Source organism: Spermophilus citellus (assembly GCF_964194105.1).
Source record: "Spermophilus citellus genome assembly, chromosome: 2".
Classification (NCBI taxonomy): Eukaryota; Metazoa; Chordata; class Mammalia; order Rodentia; family Sciuridae; genus Spermophilus; species Spermophilus citellus.
The window spans coordinates 138,620,833-138,638,719 of record NC_138183.1 but is presented as its reverse complement, the minus strand read 5'-3'; the positions used below and the strand labels follow the sequence as shown (position 1 = coordinate 138,638,719).

Here is a 17,887-nt window from a genome sequence, read left to right as displayed (position 1 = left end):
CATACACAGTCATCAAACAGATAATAAGTGCCCTCCTCTCAGTATTAGCATTTCTTACCCTGTTCCTCTAAGTATGAATGTCAGTATCTCACCTCTCCTTATGATATACACATTCTAATTTAAGTACTTAACTCTATCGATAGCCAAGTTTTCAAACTCTATTAAAGATGTGTTTTCAGTGGATGGCTGCAAGTAAAACTGAAGGCTATGATGGTAACAAGAAAAAAAATACTGAAATTGACGGCAGGCACAAAATGTTAACAGTGGTGATCCCTGTATGATGCATTTTCCAGATTTCTACATACACCTGTAATAATTTTTGTGATGGTGGGGGAGATGCACTAACAAAAGCTGACAGCAGGCGCTGGTCCTAACTTAAAGCAAAATTAAAGTCCGGTGATGTTACCTGCTCACTGTGGGTCTTTGTGTCACTGCCTTTAGATATCTGCGACCCCGAGACTTAGGATGAGGTTGTATATCGACTGCAATCCTAAAATCCGAGGAAAGGCGGTAGGTTCTGGCTAGATCAGAGACATAAAGGACTATGTGTTGCTAACTTTCTTTCGTATGACCCTGGAAAAACAGAACAACTGTCTTTTGGATCCAGTCTTTGGGAAACCCTTTTAGGGTGCATCCACAGGTGCCTTATAAAAGTTCCCACCCCTAATTTTCCCAATTCCCCTCGGGCACCACGTCTCGCCCGAAAAAACCAAAACCGCCAAGTCAATCTTCTGCTCCCACTGCCAGAAAAGTGATCTCCTTTTTTCCTCGACCTGCAACCCTCAAAAACAGGACTGCTCTCCGTGCTAACTCAATTCCGGGAGTTTCTCTTACCTGCAAATGCCCAAATGCGAGAAAACACAAATGCTGACAGCAGTTTTCCCGAGTGGCGGGAGATTTCATTTGAGACCGGAAGCGGAAGTCCCTGGTGCAGAAGGCCCGCCCCCGACGGTCCACCCACCCGGCTGGGGCCTTGCGCTTGCTCAGTAGGGAGCAGAGGGAGACAGGTTGCTCATCCTGTTTGATAGCTTAAAATTTCTTGAACACCAGTGTTTGGGAGTTCCTCCCACCTAAGTTTTAAAATGCTACCCCGGTATGTGCAGTTTGTAGATTTTGATAGTTGAAACTGGGATCCGAAAATATTGCTAGCAGCAAAAGTGTCCACGCAGAAGATTATAACTTCATTGGTAGACACTGACACCGATCCCATTAATTGAGGGATACGTGGCATTTTAACTGCAAGGATGGCATTCATCGCTCTTTATCTTGGGTAGGAATGGAGAAAGAACAGACCGTGAGCTCCCCTTTGTTCCTGGCTCACTAGGACACTTTCCCCCTTGACTAATATTTCAGCGATCCTGTACCCTGAGTTTGCAATGAGAAAGCAGAAGCTGAAAGTAATTGTTAGTTTGCCCATCTACATAGGATGCGTATTTTATCTCATTGGGGCTACAAACCCCCATAGGGGTAGGCTCCACGTTCATAGGACGCTCCTCACAACCCTTCCCAGTAATGTCTGTAGAATGGACTAGAATGAGTGGATAAGCTCTTATTCGCAGAAATCTGCAGGAAATAGAACAGATCAGCCTTGGAGGGAATGTAGGTTCAAAAAAAAATGGAAGCGATGGGGAGCAAGTGGGTGAGTCCTTTATTTTCCAAGTTTGGGAACAGAGACTCAAGGGGCGCATTAGAGCCACATTGGGTCTCCGACAGTAGTCCAGAGTTTTCAAGAACTGGCAGTTAACTTCGAGTTTGGCCCCTAGGAGGCGTGTTTCCCTTACTTTTGGCGCGGGACGGCTCTGGTAAAGTAGACACTGGAGGTGAAGAACCCTTTGAAAAAGTTTTTAGCTATGCAGAGTATATTGATACAATATCAAGATTCAAAGCACCTACGCAGCATAGACTAAACTGTGGATTTCCTTTATGCCAGGATCTGTTGTAAGTGCTTTACATAATGATTTTTATTCTTAAAATCACTTAAGGTGGGTTCTATTGTTACCCCATTTTACAGATAAACTGAAGAACAGGACTATATCCAAGCACCACTGCGCAAACCATCTCACTGTTCTAATTCCACTAATGTGGCAGCAGAAGTTCCCTTCCTTTTTGTATCAGACTTAATAATAAACATCACCTGGTCCAAAGACACCTTAGAACATATATGAACTTCCTGAAAAAAAAAAATACAATCTGGAGCACAGACCATAAGAACATTTATGAGTAGTATCTGATCTGTGGATAGAGAAGGAATCTAAGAAAAAAATCTAAAGATTTAACCATAAAAAACATAAAATCAGGGGCTGGAGTTGTGGCTCAGCGGTAGAGCACTCCTCTAGCACATTCGAGGCCTTGGGTTCGATCCTCAGTACCACATAAAAATAAAAGATATAAAGCAATTTTTTAAAAATTATTTTAAAAAATAAAATCATTCATCTCAAAAGGTCACAAACTATTGTGTAGTCCTCAAAAATGTTAATACTATCAGACTATCAGGATTCAAAGAACTTATGTCAATTTTAAAGAAAAATTCAAGATTCAAACTGGAAAATGGGAAAGAAAAAGAACAAAGTAATAATAAAGTAGGAAAAATAAACATTTTCATTGGCACCAAAGAAATTTTCCCCAGCAAAAGCAGGAAAGCTTTCACAATTAAAATGTTCAATGTGGCCACCTGTGTTGTTCAGTTAAGCTCCTAAGACTCTTATGATTCCCATACGATGTCATTTTTTTCTCATTATATTATTCCTCTACCACAGAAGGTCTGAATCTTTTGGAAACATGAGCGACTCGAAAATTTGGCAACTTATCTCCTTCAGAAAAATGCACCTACACACCAAGTTTATATACTGTCTCAAAAAGTTTATGATCACTGTGTGCAATTGGTTAAAATACTAGCACTACTTGATTTTAAGCCTTTTTCTGGAAGGTCCTTTTGTTTATCTTTTTGAGCCTTAAAGTGCATACCACAATATCTTCCAAATTAAAAGATGAGTAACTAATGTCATTTTTATGACCAATACAAAAAGAACTGGAAGATGTGTTCATATTTAACATTATAAACTTTTTACCATGTCACATAATATCTGCCTTTCCATTATATTAACTTATTTTAAATCTCAGGGAACAAAATAAAGCCAAAGTCTGTCAACTATTCCAGAATCTTTATTATTTTCCAATGCCAAAGTTTTGGGCACTATCTGACTGAAGAGTGTTTTCTGTATCCAAGGGCAATTTCAATATGAATCTACATATTGCAGCAGCAATAATGCAAAATAATGTTAGACATTTCAGTAGCTATTTCAAATAAATCACTGTTAGCACTTTCATGTATTCATTTCAAAATCAAAAATGGGTTGATACAATGCTCAGCCCTGGAAACCAAGATTCTTGTAAATTACAGACACTGATCTCACAATCAAAAGTAAGAAAACATATAAATAGAATTTTTCTTCCACTGAACCATAATTATTTCAAAAACAGGAATGACTATGGCATTTGTTTTTGTAACCCTTGTTCCTGGCACTCCATGGGCCTTCAACAAATATTTATGAAATGGAATTGATAAACACTGTGAGAGATGTATGAAAAAAAACTGCCAGATTCAACTTCACATTAAACAGATGGTTTGAATCAAATGTGACTCCATCCTAAAAAACTTCAAGTCCTCATCTGAAAATTTCATACACATTCCTTCCAGAATGACTTGGCTCCCTATTTTAGCCTATAATAAAGCACAGAGTACCTTTTCTGGAAGAATTTCCATGAATCATCACTGCGTAATTCAATGCCTGTCCTGGGTAACAACAGCTATGGACAGACTGGCCCACAGAGCATTCACCCTTAGATGACTCCAGATCCCCAGGACTTCTGTCCCATAATGTGTTAAACAGTTAAGATATTAGTTGCCATGGCTGGTAAATCAGAGTGAGTGTTCATTCTTCCCTGGTGCAGGGTGTGTTGTCCTGAAAAACAGGGGTGTGGTAAATTTCTTTTACTAAGTGAGCATGCTCTGAACTCGAGGTCTGGCCAGCCCTGCTTGCCATGGAAAGCAGAGGAACAGGAAGTTCTTCTAGCAGAATAGTGGACCCATAAAAGCTAATGCAAACCTCTGGTCCCATCACCTTCCCCACTTCACGGCCTAACTCTGGGAGTTGGCTAGGAAAAAAAAAAAGTTAAAGAGAGTATTTATCTCATTCTTTCTCGTTTTGCTTTATTAATCTTAAAGCAATAAGCAGGAAAGCTAGAGAGAAACCATACTCTTGTGTGGGAGGGAGTACCACACTTCCATATATCCACATTATTTGATTTGTTCCAGAAATGTTAATTAACACCAACCAAGTCCCAGACAATGTTTTTGATTTTGGAGATTAAAAAAAAAAAAGTGATGAAAGAACCAAAAATTCCTGTCCTCATAAACCTTATATTCTAGGGAAAAAGAGAAACAATAAACAAGATAAAAATACACATAATTATGTAAGAAAATAACTGCTAAGCAGAAATAATCAGCCAGAGAAGGAGGCTGTAAAGTTTTTGGAGGAAGCATTGAAATTTTAGAAAGAGTGCCTAGGAAGATCAACTAAGAATGTAACCATAAAGCAGAGACCAGAAAAACTAAGATTTATTCATGTGTATCTTCAAAAGAATAGCACTCAGGTAGATGGAAGGCTTATTATAATTCCATAGCATTTATTCCTGGCACAGGAATAAACAAATTAATGGAAACAGAACATGACCCCACAACCATGAAGAAGCCTAGTATATGACGATCCACTGCAGAAATCCATGTAAAAAAGACAGACAATTCTAAATGATGCTGGAATGACTGGCTATCCATGTGGAGGTGGACTTTATTCGCTATATTTCATTATATACAAAAAATAAATTCCAGAAAATTAAAGCCTTACGTGTGAAAGGCAAAATATTAAGAATTTAGAATAAATCTAATAGATGGTCTTTACATCTTGATACAGCAAAGAATTTCTGAAACAAGACTTTAAGGGTCAAACACAGTGGCACTCACCTGTAGTCTCAGCTACTTGGAGACTGAGGCAGGAGGATGGCTTGGGCTTAGGAGTTGGAGGCCAGCCTGGGCAACATAGCAAAAACCTCATGTAAAATAAAATTTAAGAAAAAGGACAAACAGTACTCAGATGGATAGTAATGATGGCTGCATGATAATTTAAATGTATTTAATGCCACTATAAACTTAGAAATGAGTAAAGTAGTAAAATTTTGTGTTATGCATATTTTGATCATGTTTTTTAAAAGTCCAAATTAAAAAGAGATTGATAATTTTAACTACATTAAAATTAAGAATATAAGTTTTAAATATATATAGATACATTTTTAATGATCCACAAAATGGAAAAGGATATAACTATCACGGGATTAGTATGAGAACACAATCAAAATGGGGAAAAAAATTAAAAATACAATGGGGAGCTTTAATAGGAATTTTACAACAGAGAAACAAAAATGACCAATAAAAATATGGGAATATGTTCAATCACACCAGCAATTAGGGAAATTCAAATTAAAGTCACAGTGAAAGGGCTGGGGTTGGATTCGGTGGCAGAGGCACTGTGTGAGGCACTAGGTTCCATCCTCAGCACCACATAAAAATAAACATGATAAAGATATTGTATCCATGTATAATTAAGAAAATATTTTTAAAAAATCACAGTGGAATAGCACTGTACACTCACAAGAGGGACAAAAAACTAAGTTTCAATATATGAATTGTTGACGGGGACTCACATGCTGCAGGTAGAAGTATTAACTGATAGAACTACTTTGAAAAAATAATTTGATATCTTCATGATAAATTTGAAGGTCTACAACTCTTTATGCATATACAGTAATTCTATTGTAAATACTGTACATCCTCCAGAGAAATTTTTGTCCATAGATATCAAAACATTAACAAGAATATTCATGGCAACATCAAAAGAGCAAAACACTGGAAACTATCCATCAGAAAAAATGGGTAAGTAAATTATAGCCTATTCACACAGTGGAATGTTTTAAAAACCAAATAGTGAAAAGGAATGAACTACAATTAAGTGAGCCTATTAACATGGATGAAAATATTTTTTAAAAAAAGCAAGTTGTGAGAGAAAATATGTATGTACAGGGTGTTTTCCATTTTCCACTCCTCACCTAAAAGCACTCTAGTCCTCTTTCCTATTCTCTGATCCAATCTTGAATAGAATATCTTAATGGCTTTCTGTGTTGCTTAACATTAGGTTTAGTTAGTTAGGCACCCCACAAGGAGATGGGGAAGAGAAGGAAATGAGTTCAGTGTACTTATTTCTGTAGCTGCCTCCCAATGAGGCTGCCTGTGTCCCTCAACCTGTCATTGCTCCTCTCAAGATGGCTGACCCAAATGACCATCTCACTTTCAGTCTGGTAACAGATCCCCTCTATCATGCAGGCCAACAGACAATGACGTTTACTTCTAGTAAGCCCTTTTTGATGCACCGTTGATTACTGTGGTTCCCTACTTCTGTGCCTTTGTGAATAATCTCTGCAAAAACCATCCTTGAATTAGCCTGTTTTGAGAGTGCCATCTGTCTCTTGTTGGACCCCAATTGGTACAATTCAACATTTATATAAAGGCTTAAAAACAAAAGTAAAATAATATATTGTTCGGGGACACATACTGTAGGTCAGAAGTGAGCAAATTCAAGATAATGGTTACTACGGCCATGGATTTTCCAATATTGTAATAGGAACTGAGATCTCAAAGCATGGACTCCTGAAGGCTGGATAAGGAGGCTTCCTAAGAAGCAAACTTTATACTCATAAGGTCCCCTGCCACTTTTGTCCATGGGCTGTGATGGGACCTGTCCCTAATGATACAGATCCTCCTTCTTCCCTATCTTCCTTGTCTCTGAGCCTCTCAGTTGCCAAGATTCAAAGGTTTGTTTCACTGAGAGTCACTTCCCTCACCTAAATGCTTACCCTCACTTGCCAATGAAATTTACCCCTTGTTTTAATGACCTGATAGGAGGTCACCTGAACCTCCCAAGCCGTTTGTCCTACCTCGAGCTTCTCAGCATCCCAGATGCATCTGGAAGTTGGTGATAGGAAGCAATCGAATGTATTAATCAAGTCTTCTCATTTAGGGTAGGATAGTATGAAAATGAGCATAAAATCCTAAGACTGGGCCTGGGGCAGAAGAAGAAAATTATATAAAAATCACATGAAGTTTAATCCAGTATCTTTGCTTTGACATTGGAGTCTAAAAAAGAATGCAATAAAAAAATGGTGACCTTGATTTAGCCACAGAGAAATAATTTTAAATACTGGTATTTATGAGCACTACTTATCATTTATAGATAATTGCCACATGCACCATAGCATGAAGCATTTCATTGCTCTGTGCCAGATTAACTTTCTGGCAGTTTATTTTATTACAGTACCAGTTATTCATGCCAGCTCAGAGCATGGAAAGATTATAAGAAATATCTATTTCTAGTAAGCACAAAATCCATTTGGTGCCTAACAATTTGATAGAATGTCCCTTACTATTCTTCTCCTATTTAAATTTAAACTAAATTGAAATCCACTGTGCAAGACCCATCCACCTAGAGTCATCTTATTTATATTTAAAGGGATTGATTTGAAGAATGAGAGCTTAAGAAAAGAACCTAAGTGGCTGTTGGTGTCTTAGTAGTAGAGCACTTGCCTAACGTGTAAAAGGTGTTCAATCGACAGCAACATGCACACACACAAATCTAAGTAATCAAGGTACTATCCTCAGATACAATTTATGCTTTATAACTGATGATATTTTTCAGGGTACTATCCATAAAACCTGATAAATGAGAACTTCTAAAGTGAATTACTGATCATTCCAGTAAGATCCTAGAAACAGTATTTGTTTTCTATTTGGGTTATTACTCAAAGTGTTTCATTTTTAATATGAGATTAGTTTTTAGAGTGTGAGCTGCTTGAAACCAAGATTATCCTCACCCATTTTTGCTCTCCTGCTCCCTGCCTCTACCCCAGTCCCTGGCACAGAACAGGCATTGTGTAGCTGTCTGCTGAACTAAATTGAACTCTTTCATTTTTATCTCTTATTCCAGATGGGCTCTCATATGCCTTCTGATGTAATTCTCCACAGAAGATGTGTTTTCACTCTAGATTTTGGCTTTCCCACTGAAATTCCTGATCAAAATATTTTCTCTCAGTTGGCTGATTTTTGGAAACTGAAGTAGGTGTAAATATGATCCTGCTATGATGCCAAGATTTCACTCCAGCTTGACTAACTGATTGATAATCATGTCCAAAAGTTAGCATTCGCCACTAGAAAATCATCTTTTTATTAATTTATTTATTTTAATTAGGTATATATGACAGCAGAATGCATTTTGATTATTGTACATAATTGCAGTACAACTTTTCATTATTCTGGTTGTACATGATGTAGTGTCACACCATATGCACAGTCATACATGTACCTAGGGTACAGATGTCCATCTCATTCCACCATCTTTCCTGCCCCTGTGCACCCTCCCCACGATCCCTCCCCTTTGCCCAAAGTTCCTCCATTAGAAAATGATCTTAACAGTTCAGAAAATGGAAGTCAAAGAATGAAAAAGTGAATCTACCTTACTCTACTAAACACTTCAGAATCAATGCTGAGGTCTTCCCAAGGGACACAAAGGAAAGGGAGTAACATGTGGAATCACCTCTCCTGCATTTTCCTCTCTTTGAACAACAAACAAAACATTACATTATCCGATAAAACATTATCGGAGCCAACTTTTTCTTCTATCAGACGGAGAGTCTCTGATTTGATATCTAGCTCCTTTATCCACTTTGTGTTGACTTTTGTGCATGGCGAGAGTAGGGGATTCAGTTTCATTTTGTTGCATATGGATTTCCAGTTTTCCCAACACCATTTGTTGAAGATGCTATCCTTTCTCCATTGCATGGTTTAGCTCCTTTATCAAATATAAGATAGTTGTAGCTTTGTGGATTAGTCTCCGTGTCCTCTATTCTGTACCATTGGTCCACCCGCCTGTTCTGGTACCAGTACCATGCTGTTTTTATTACTATTGCTCTGTAATATAGTTTGAAATCTGGTATCGCTATACCACCTGATTCACACTTCCTGCTTAGAATTGTTTTCTTCTAATTTTAATTTTAATTTTTTTTATTATTTTTTAAAAAAAATTTTTTTCTTTTTTATTTCCTATTTTTTCTTCTTTTGTCTTTTCATTTCTTTTCAATTATCTTATCCCCCCTTCCTTGAATTCTACCTGCTTACTCTCATTCTCTTTAGTGACTTCTTCCCTTCCGTTCTAATGCCTTTCCTCCCAAGCATCTAATAAAATTATAGGAGTAAACAGTAACTCATCAGTCAAACAGAACATGAAGTAACATGAGCAGCTTCAAAAAACAAGGAAGAAAAGGAGTACAAACAATGCAGGACAGCCTAAATATTCAGGAGGACCTAGAGTCATCAGAAAAATGGTCATATAAAGAACTCAAGGAACATCTTAGACAGATGAAATGGAACCTTAAAGAGGATACAAGACAGCAAATTCAAGCAGCGAAAGAACACATTGAGAATGAATTACATAAACAGATAAAAGAAGAAGTTAAGCATCTTTATCAGGAGAATAGAGATTATAAAAAATAATCAAACAATAATTCTAGAAATGAAGGAAACGATAAACCAAATTAAAAACTCAATTGAGAGTATCACTAACAGAGTGGAGCAAGTAGAAGCCAGAATGTCAGATAATGAAGACAAAATATATCATCTTGAAAAGAGTCTAGCCAACTCAGAAAGGCTGGTAAAAAATCACGAGAAAAACATCCAAGAGTTATGGGATAACATAAAAAAACCAAACTTACGAGGCATCAGGATAAAAGAAGGTACAGAGATTCAAACCAAGGGAATGAGTAACTTTCTGAATGAAATAATTACAGAAAACTTTCCAGAAATAAAAAGGGAAACAGATACACAAATTGAAGATGCATACACGACACCGAGCACACAAAATCACAGTAGACCAACGCCAAGACACATTGTTATGAAGATATCCAATATACAGAACAAAGAGAAAATATTAAAAGCTACAAGAGAAAGGAGACAGATTACACTCAGGGGTAAACCAATAAGGTTAACAACGGATTTTTCATCACAGACACTGAAAGCAAGAAGGTCATGGAACAATGTATTTCAAACACTGAAAGACAATGGATGCCAACCAAGAATTCTGTATCCAGCAAAATTAAGCTTCAGGTATGACAACGAAATAAAAATCTTTCATGATAAACAAAAGTTAAAAGAATTTGCAGCCAGAAAACCAGCATTGCAAAGCATTTTAAGCAAAACACTACACGAGGAGGAAATGAAAAACAATAACCAAAACCATCAGTGGGAAGTGCCTCAGTAAAGACAGAGGGCGAGGGGAAAGATAATCATGGAGAAACAAACTAAATTTAAAAAAAAAGGATAAATAATCAAACATGGATGGAAGTACAAACCATATATCAATAGTAACTCTGAATGTTAATGGCTTAAACTCTCCAATAAAGTGACATAGGCTGGTATCATGGATTAAAAAACAAATCCAACAATATGCTGCCTCCAGGAGACACATCTGATTGGAAAAGACATACACAGGCTGAAGGTGAAAGGATGGGAAAAAATATACCACGCACACCGTCCTCGTAAGCAAGCAGGGGTGGCCATCCCCATATCGAATAAAATCGACTTCAAGACTAAGTTAATCAAAAGGGATAAAGAAGGACATTATATACTGTTAAAAGGAACCATTCACCAACAAGACATAACAATTATCAATATTTATGCACCAAATAATGGTGCTGCGACATTCATAAAACAAATTCTCCTCAAGTTCAAGAATCAAATAGACCACAACACAATAATTATGGGTGACTTCAACACACCTCTCTCACCATTGGACAGATCCTCCAAACAAAAGTTGAATAAAGAAACTATAGAACTCAATATCACAATCAATAACCTAGACTTAACTGACATATATAGAATATATCAACCATCATCAAATGGATACACTTTTTTCTCAGCAGCACATGGATCCTTCTCAAAAATAGACCACATATTATGCCATAGGGCAACCCTCAGTAAATATAAAGGGGTGGAGATAATACCATGCATTTTATCTGATCATAATGGAATGAAACTGGAAATCAATGATAAAAGAAGGAAGGAAAAATCCTACATCACATGGAAAATGAACAATATGTTACTGAATGATCAATGGGTTACACAAGACATAAAGGAGGAAATCAAAAAATTCTTAGAGATAAATGAAAATACAGACACAACATATCGGAATCTATGGGACACAATGAAAGCAGCTTTAAGAGGAAAATTCATCGCCTGGTGGTCATTCCTCAAAAAAAGAAAAAAAACCACCAAATAAACGAGCTCACACTTCATCTAAAAGCCCTAGAAAAGGAAGAGCAAAACAACAGCAAATGTAGCAGAAGGCAAGAAATAATTAAAATCAGAGCGGAAATCAATAAAATTGAAACAAAAGAAACTATTGAAAAAATTAACAAAACTAAAAGTTGGTTCTTCGAAAAAATAAATAAGATTGACAGACCTTTAGCCATGCTAACGAAGAGAAGAAGAGAGAGAACTCAAATTACTAACATACGGGATGAAAAAGGCAATATGACAACAGATGCTACAGAAATACAGAAGACAATTAGAAATTATTTTGAAAACCTATATTCCAATAAAATAGAAGATAGTGAAGACATCGATAAATTTCTTAAGTCATATGATTTGCCCAGACTGAGTCAGGAGGATACACACAATTTGAACAGACCAATATCAATGGATGAAATTGAAGAAGCCATCAAAAGACTACCAACCAAGAAAAGCCCAGGACCGGATGGGTATACAGCGGAGTTTTACAAAACCTTTAAAGAAGAATTAATACCAATACTTTTCAAATTATTTCAGGAAATAGAAAAAGAGGGAGCTCTTCCAAATTCATTCTATGAGGCCAACATCACTCTGATTCCGAAACCAGACAAAGACACCTCAAAGAAAGAAAACTACAGACCAATATCTCTAATGAACCTAGATGCAAAAATCCTCAATAAAATTCTGGCGAATCAAATACAAAAACACATCAAAAAAATTGTGCACCATGATCAAGTAGGATTCATCCCTGGGATGCAAGGATGGTTCAACATACGGAAATCAATAAATGTTATTCACCACATCAATAGACTTAAAGATAAGAACCATATGATCATCTCGATAGACGCAGAGAAAGCATTCGACAAAGTACAGCATCCCTTTATGTTCAAAACATTAGAAAAACTAGGGATAACAGGAACTTACCTTGACATTGTAAAAGCTATCTATGCTAAGCCTCAGGCTAGCATCATTCTGAATGGACAAAAGTTAAAGGCATTCCCTCTAAAATCTGGAAGAAGACAGGGATGCCCTCTATCACCACTTCTATTCAATATAGTTCTCGAAACACTGGCCAGAGCAATTAGACAGATGAAAGATATTAAAGGCATAAAAAAAAAGGAAAAGAAGAACTTAAATTATCACTATTGCAGATGACATGATTCTATACCTAGCAGACCCAAAAGGGTCTACAAAGAAACTATTAGAGCTAATAAATGAATTCAGCAAAGTGGCAGGATATAAAATCAACACGCATAAATCAAAGGCATTCCTGTATATCAGTGACAAAACTTCTGAAACGGAAATGAGGAAAAACACTCCATTCACAATATCCTCAAAAAAAAATAAAATACTTGGGAATCAACGTAACAAAAGAGGTGAAAGATTTATACAATGAAAACTACAGAACCCTAAAGAGAGAAGTAGAAGAAGATCTTACAAGATGGAAAAATATACCGTGTTCATGGATAGGCAGAAATAACATTATCAAAATGGCGATATTACCAAAAGTTCTCTATAGGTTTAATGCAATGCCAATCAAAATCCCAATGGCATTTCTTGTAGAAATAGAGAAAGCAATCATGAAATTCATATGGAAAAATAAAAGACCTAGAATAGCAAAAGCAATTCTAAGCAGGAAGTGTGAATCAGGCTATATAGCGATACCAGATTTCAAACTATATTACAGAGCAATAGTGACAAATACAGCATGGTACTGGTACCAAAACAGGAGGGTGGAACAATGGTATAGAATAGAGGACACAGAGACTAATCCACAAAGTTACAACTATCTTATATTTGATAAAGGGGCTAAAAGCATGCAATGGAGGAAGGATAGCATCTTCAACAAATGGTGTTGGGAAAACTGGAAATCCACATGCAACAAAATGAAACTGAATCCCTTTCTCTTGCCATGCACGAAAGTTAACTCAAAATGGAACAAGGAGCTTGATATCAAATCAGAGACTCTGCGTCTGATAGAAGAAAAAGTAGGCTATGATCTACATACTGTGGGGTCGGGCTCCAAATTCCTCAATAGGACACCCATAGCGCAAGAGTTAATAACTAGAATCAACAAATGGGACTTACTCAAACTAAAAAGTTTTTTCTCAGCAAAAGAAACAATAAGAGAGGTAAATAGGGATCCTACATCCTGGGAACAAATCTTTACTCCTCACACTTCAGATAGAGCCCTAATATCCAGAATATACAAAGAACTCAAAAAATTAGACAATAAGATAACAAATAACCCAGTCAACAAATGGGCCAAGGACCTGAACAGACACTTCTCAGAGGAGGATATACAATCAATCAACAAGTACATGAAAAACTGCTCACCATCTCTAGCAGTCAGAGAAATGCAAATCAAAACCACCCTAAGATATCATCTCACTCCAGTAAGATTGGCAGCCATTATGAAGTCAAACAACAACAATTGCTGGCGAGGACGTGGGGAAAAGGGTACACTTGTTCATTGTTGGTGGGACTGCAAATTGGTGCAACCAATTTGGAAAGCAGTATGGAGATTTCTTGGAAAGCTGGGAATGGAACCTCCATTTGACCCAGCTATTCCCCTTCTCGGTCTATTCCCTAAAGACCTAATAAGAGCATGCTACAGGGACACTGCTACATCGATGTTCATAGCAGCACAATTCAAGATAGCAAGATTGTGGAACCAACCTAGATGCCCTTCAATAGACGAATGGATAAAAAAAAAATGTGGCATTTATACACAATGGAGTATTACTCTGCATTAAAAAATGACAAAATCATAGAATTTGGAGGGAAATGGATGGTATTAGAGCAGATTATGCTAAGTGAAGCTAGCCAATCCCTAAAAAACAAATGCCAAATGTCTGCTTTGATATAAGGGGAGCAACTAAGGACAGAGTAGGGACGAAGAGCATGAGAAGAAGATTAACATTAAACAGGGATGAGAGGTGGGAGGGAAAGGGAGAGAGAAGGGAAATTGTATGGAAATGGAAGGTGATCCTCAGGGTTATACAAAATTACATACAAGAGGAAGTGAGGGGTAAGGTAAGAATAATAGAAGTGGAAGAAATTATTTACAGTAGAGGGGGTAGAGAGAGAAGAGGGGAGGGGAGGGGAGGGGGGATAGTAGAGGATAGGAAAGGCAGCAGAATACAACAGACACTAGAATGGCAATGTGTAGATCAATGGAAGTGTAAATGATGTGATTCAGCAATCTGTATACGGGGTAAAAATGCAAGTTCATAACCCACTTGAATCAAACTGTGAAATATGATATATCAAGAACTATGTAATGTTTTGAACGACCAACAAAAAAAATAATGATAAGTTATTGATTTAAGAGGATGAAAGTTACCTCTGTAATCCAGATTTTTCTTAATATAGATTGAATTCTAGCATTCTATCAAAAAAAAAGGAAAAAGCAGCTTTACGTGTATGAAGACATGAATTGGTGTGAGCATATTTTATATACAAACAGAGATATGAAAAATGGTGTTCTATATGTGTAATAAGAATTGTGATGCATTCTGCTGTCGTGTATTTAAAAAATAAAAGCAATTAAAAAACAAAGAAAGAAAGAAACTTGTTTCCAAACAATTCCATATAGCTTCAGTGCAAGCCATGTCATGTGACACCTATTAGTGTCATGTGATCATCTGAAATGATATGATTTGTCTTGCAATGTATTGATAAGTTTGTCTAGAATATTATCTTCACCTGTTTTAAATTTGTAGATTGTAAAGTTAAAAATGTCAACCATCACCCTTCACTACCATCACCAATTTGGATTTGGAAAATACAATTCTCAATTCAAAATTTCCTCCAACAGTTAAAAAGATGAAATTTGATTTTCCTCTTGCAGTCACAATTTGTAATTATGAGATATTCTCATGAATAAGCCTTTAGTTTCTTAAGGTATTTAATAAGTAGAACCAGAGGTTTAGCTCAGTGGAGAGTGCTTGCTTAGCATGCGTGGCCCTGGTTCAACCTCCAGCACTGCAAGAAAAGAAACAGAGAAAGATATTTAGTAAATAAAGATTTGGTTTGATATTGTGAAAAGACGACTGTGTAGAAAAATTAATCACTATTTAATTGAGTACATCCAGGAGAACTTGTACATGAAAAAGTTTTATTGGAGTTAAATATGACAGATACTAATTTATTTTGCTAGTAAACTAAGATTTCACAGTAGTTGGAATAGAGAGTTGTGGTAGGACAGGAGTTTCCACAGGAACCTGCCCAGCCTATCCAGCCAGTGCTCAACTGGTATCACAACTAGAAGTGTTGCTTTGATTATGTCTTCTGATCTACCAACTTGCCCTAGCATACAAGCAGTGTGTGTAAAAGTAAACATACAGTGAGGGTTTTTCAGTTAGATTTTCACTCTTTGGGAGGTTAGGGGGTGGGGATGAACAATTAAAATGATTAGCCTGCCACGGGGGCTGGGATTGTGGCTCGGTGGTAGAGCGCTCACCTTGCATTCACTGGCCCCTGGGTTGGATCCTCAGCACCACATAAAAATAAACGAACGGAATAAAGGTATTGTGTCCAACTACAACTAAAAAAAATTTTTTTTTTAAAGATTAGCCTGCCAATAGTAGTCATTTTAAAAATCTAAATAAATAAAACCATCTATAGAAATAACAATGATTCAGATGATAATCTACTATGCTCAAAAATTTTTTAAAGGAAATAAAAAGATGACTAAATTTTTCTAACAATTAACCTCAACATATGCCCTTCAATTTTAGCATAGCATTACTAATTTTAATCATACTACTTTTATAATTTTGTTTGTGTTTAATGCAAATATACATGTTTCTATGTGCGTATTTTAACCATAAGAATATATAAACTATCATAATAACTTCAATGACATAAAAGTGATATATATCAATTCCGGATATCCTCAGTAATTTTCTTTCTCTCAAGGGCGTGTTTATAAAACATGAGCTTGAGAATTACTAGTTTAATCATAAAATAGATTAACAGTAAATCTTTCGATTTATAATGCTACTCACATGATAAATGCTATGTATTAATTTAAAATGTTTTCGATGAATTTTAGAAATTTTAGAAAAACATCTTCTTTTAAAATATCAATGCTTACTTTCTGAAATTAGAGATAATGGATTTCATGACATAGTTCTTTCCAGAATGCATTGACTGAAGGATAGAAATAGTAGACCTTTTGGAGTGTTTATTTTATGAAAGATAAACAGTGTTATTTAAAAGAACTGTTCCAAATTGCTCAAGGTTGTTTAGAACTTCCACTAGCCCTAATGGAGCTACAAAATATTAAGAAGGAAAAATATGTTTTAGTAGTTGTACCTTTGAGAGATAAAGATAGTACTTTCATTGCTAGGACATTTCATATATTCATCTCTTATTTTTATGTGAATAACAAAGCAACAATTTTCATATCTCTGTTGGACATAATTTTAATGTACTATTTAAAATTCAACAGCTATTTTGAAATCAATGAAATATATATCGAAAAGCCAAAATATTTGCTAGTCAATAAGTATGTACTTAAGTGGAGCACTTAAAAATTGAAAAGTTAAATAACCTGGAATGAATATGTATGTATGTATGTATGTATGTATGTATGTATGTATGTATATAGTTCAACATTTATATATATTCAATTGTAACTCTGCCCATAAAAACCAAATGAATAACTAAACTATTTAGTAAATATTCATATTTAAAGTATGTTTTCCCTAAAGCATTTTATATTCTCAACATTGCCAGGTGAGGCAATGTTTCATATTTGGTGGCTCAAATTTGGAAGTAAAGACAGTTCATATTTAGAAGCAAGAATCTGGTAACCTTAGGAGAGAGACTGAAAGTTCTGTCTTAGCTTCAACCTCCAAGCCAGTGCTGGGAATGTCTTCTGGAGTGTCTATCCTGATGTGGGGCACCATGGAGAAAGCAAAGAAAATCAATCCTAATTGCATCTCAGTTGTCTTAATTTCAACATTTATATCATCAATAATCCATTAAAAAAAAAAGGTTTTGCTTAAACTCCTGGTAGTACTGCCTATGTTTAGAAATCAGATTGTGATTGACAGGCTTTCCCCACTTTATTTTTAAGACAAATCATTGCAAACCAGGAAGGAGGTGAGAACTATTTCTAGACTAGACAATTTCTCCCATTCTTAATACTGCCACGCCTGGAAGATTCAACTGGAAGCCCTCCCTATCCCCTTTTAGTAAAAGGGAAAGACTTCGACTCTAGATACTTTTGTAAAGATTGGTGTCTGGGGCAGGAGGAGGCAGAGAACAGTGGTGAAAGGTCTTCTTTGGTGCTACTGTTTTCCCAAGGGGCAAAGGTGGAAAGAAACAAAGGCATTTCAGTATAATGATGAGGACCATTGTTTCTAAAGGCAGAATCAGAACTATGTTAGTAGGGCAAATAGCAATTCCAGTTTTCACTAAGACTTATCCAAG

At 36.2% G+C, this 17,887-nt stretch overlaps 1 protein-coding gene across 3 annotated transcripts in view; it reads right to left on the bottom strand.

Annotated features, from left to right (window-relative positions):
• The window catches only part of LOC308642607 (DNA primase large subunit), a 280,835-nt gene extending 263,526 nt beyond the window's left edge, over positions 1–17,309 (bottom strand). For 2 of the 3 annotated variants that reach the window (XM_081281731.1, XM_081281733.1), the window contains exon 1: positions 835–908. The gene's annotated coding sequence lies outside the window, so the exon portion shown is untranslated. Of the gene's footprint in view, positions 1–834; positions 909–5,020; positions 5,107–7,044; positions 7,171–15,151; positions 15,431–15,908; positions 15,993–17,266 lie in introns of those variants that run through there. The other variant, XM_081281732.1, reaches the window with a different exon arrangement.
• Between the last annotated feature and the right edge of the window lie 578 nt (positions 17,310–17,887).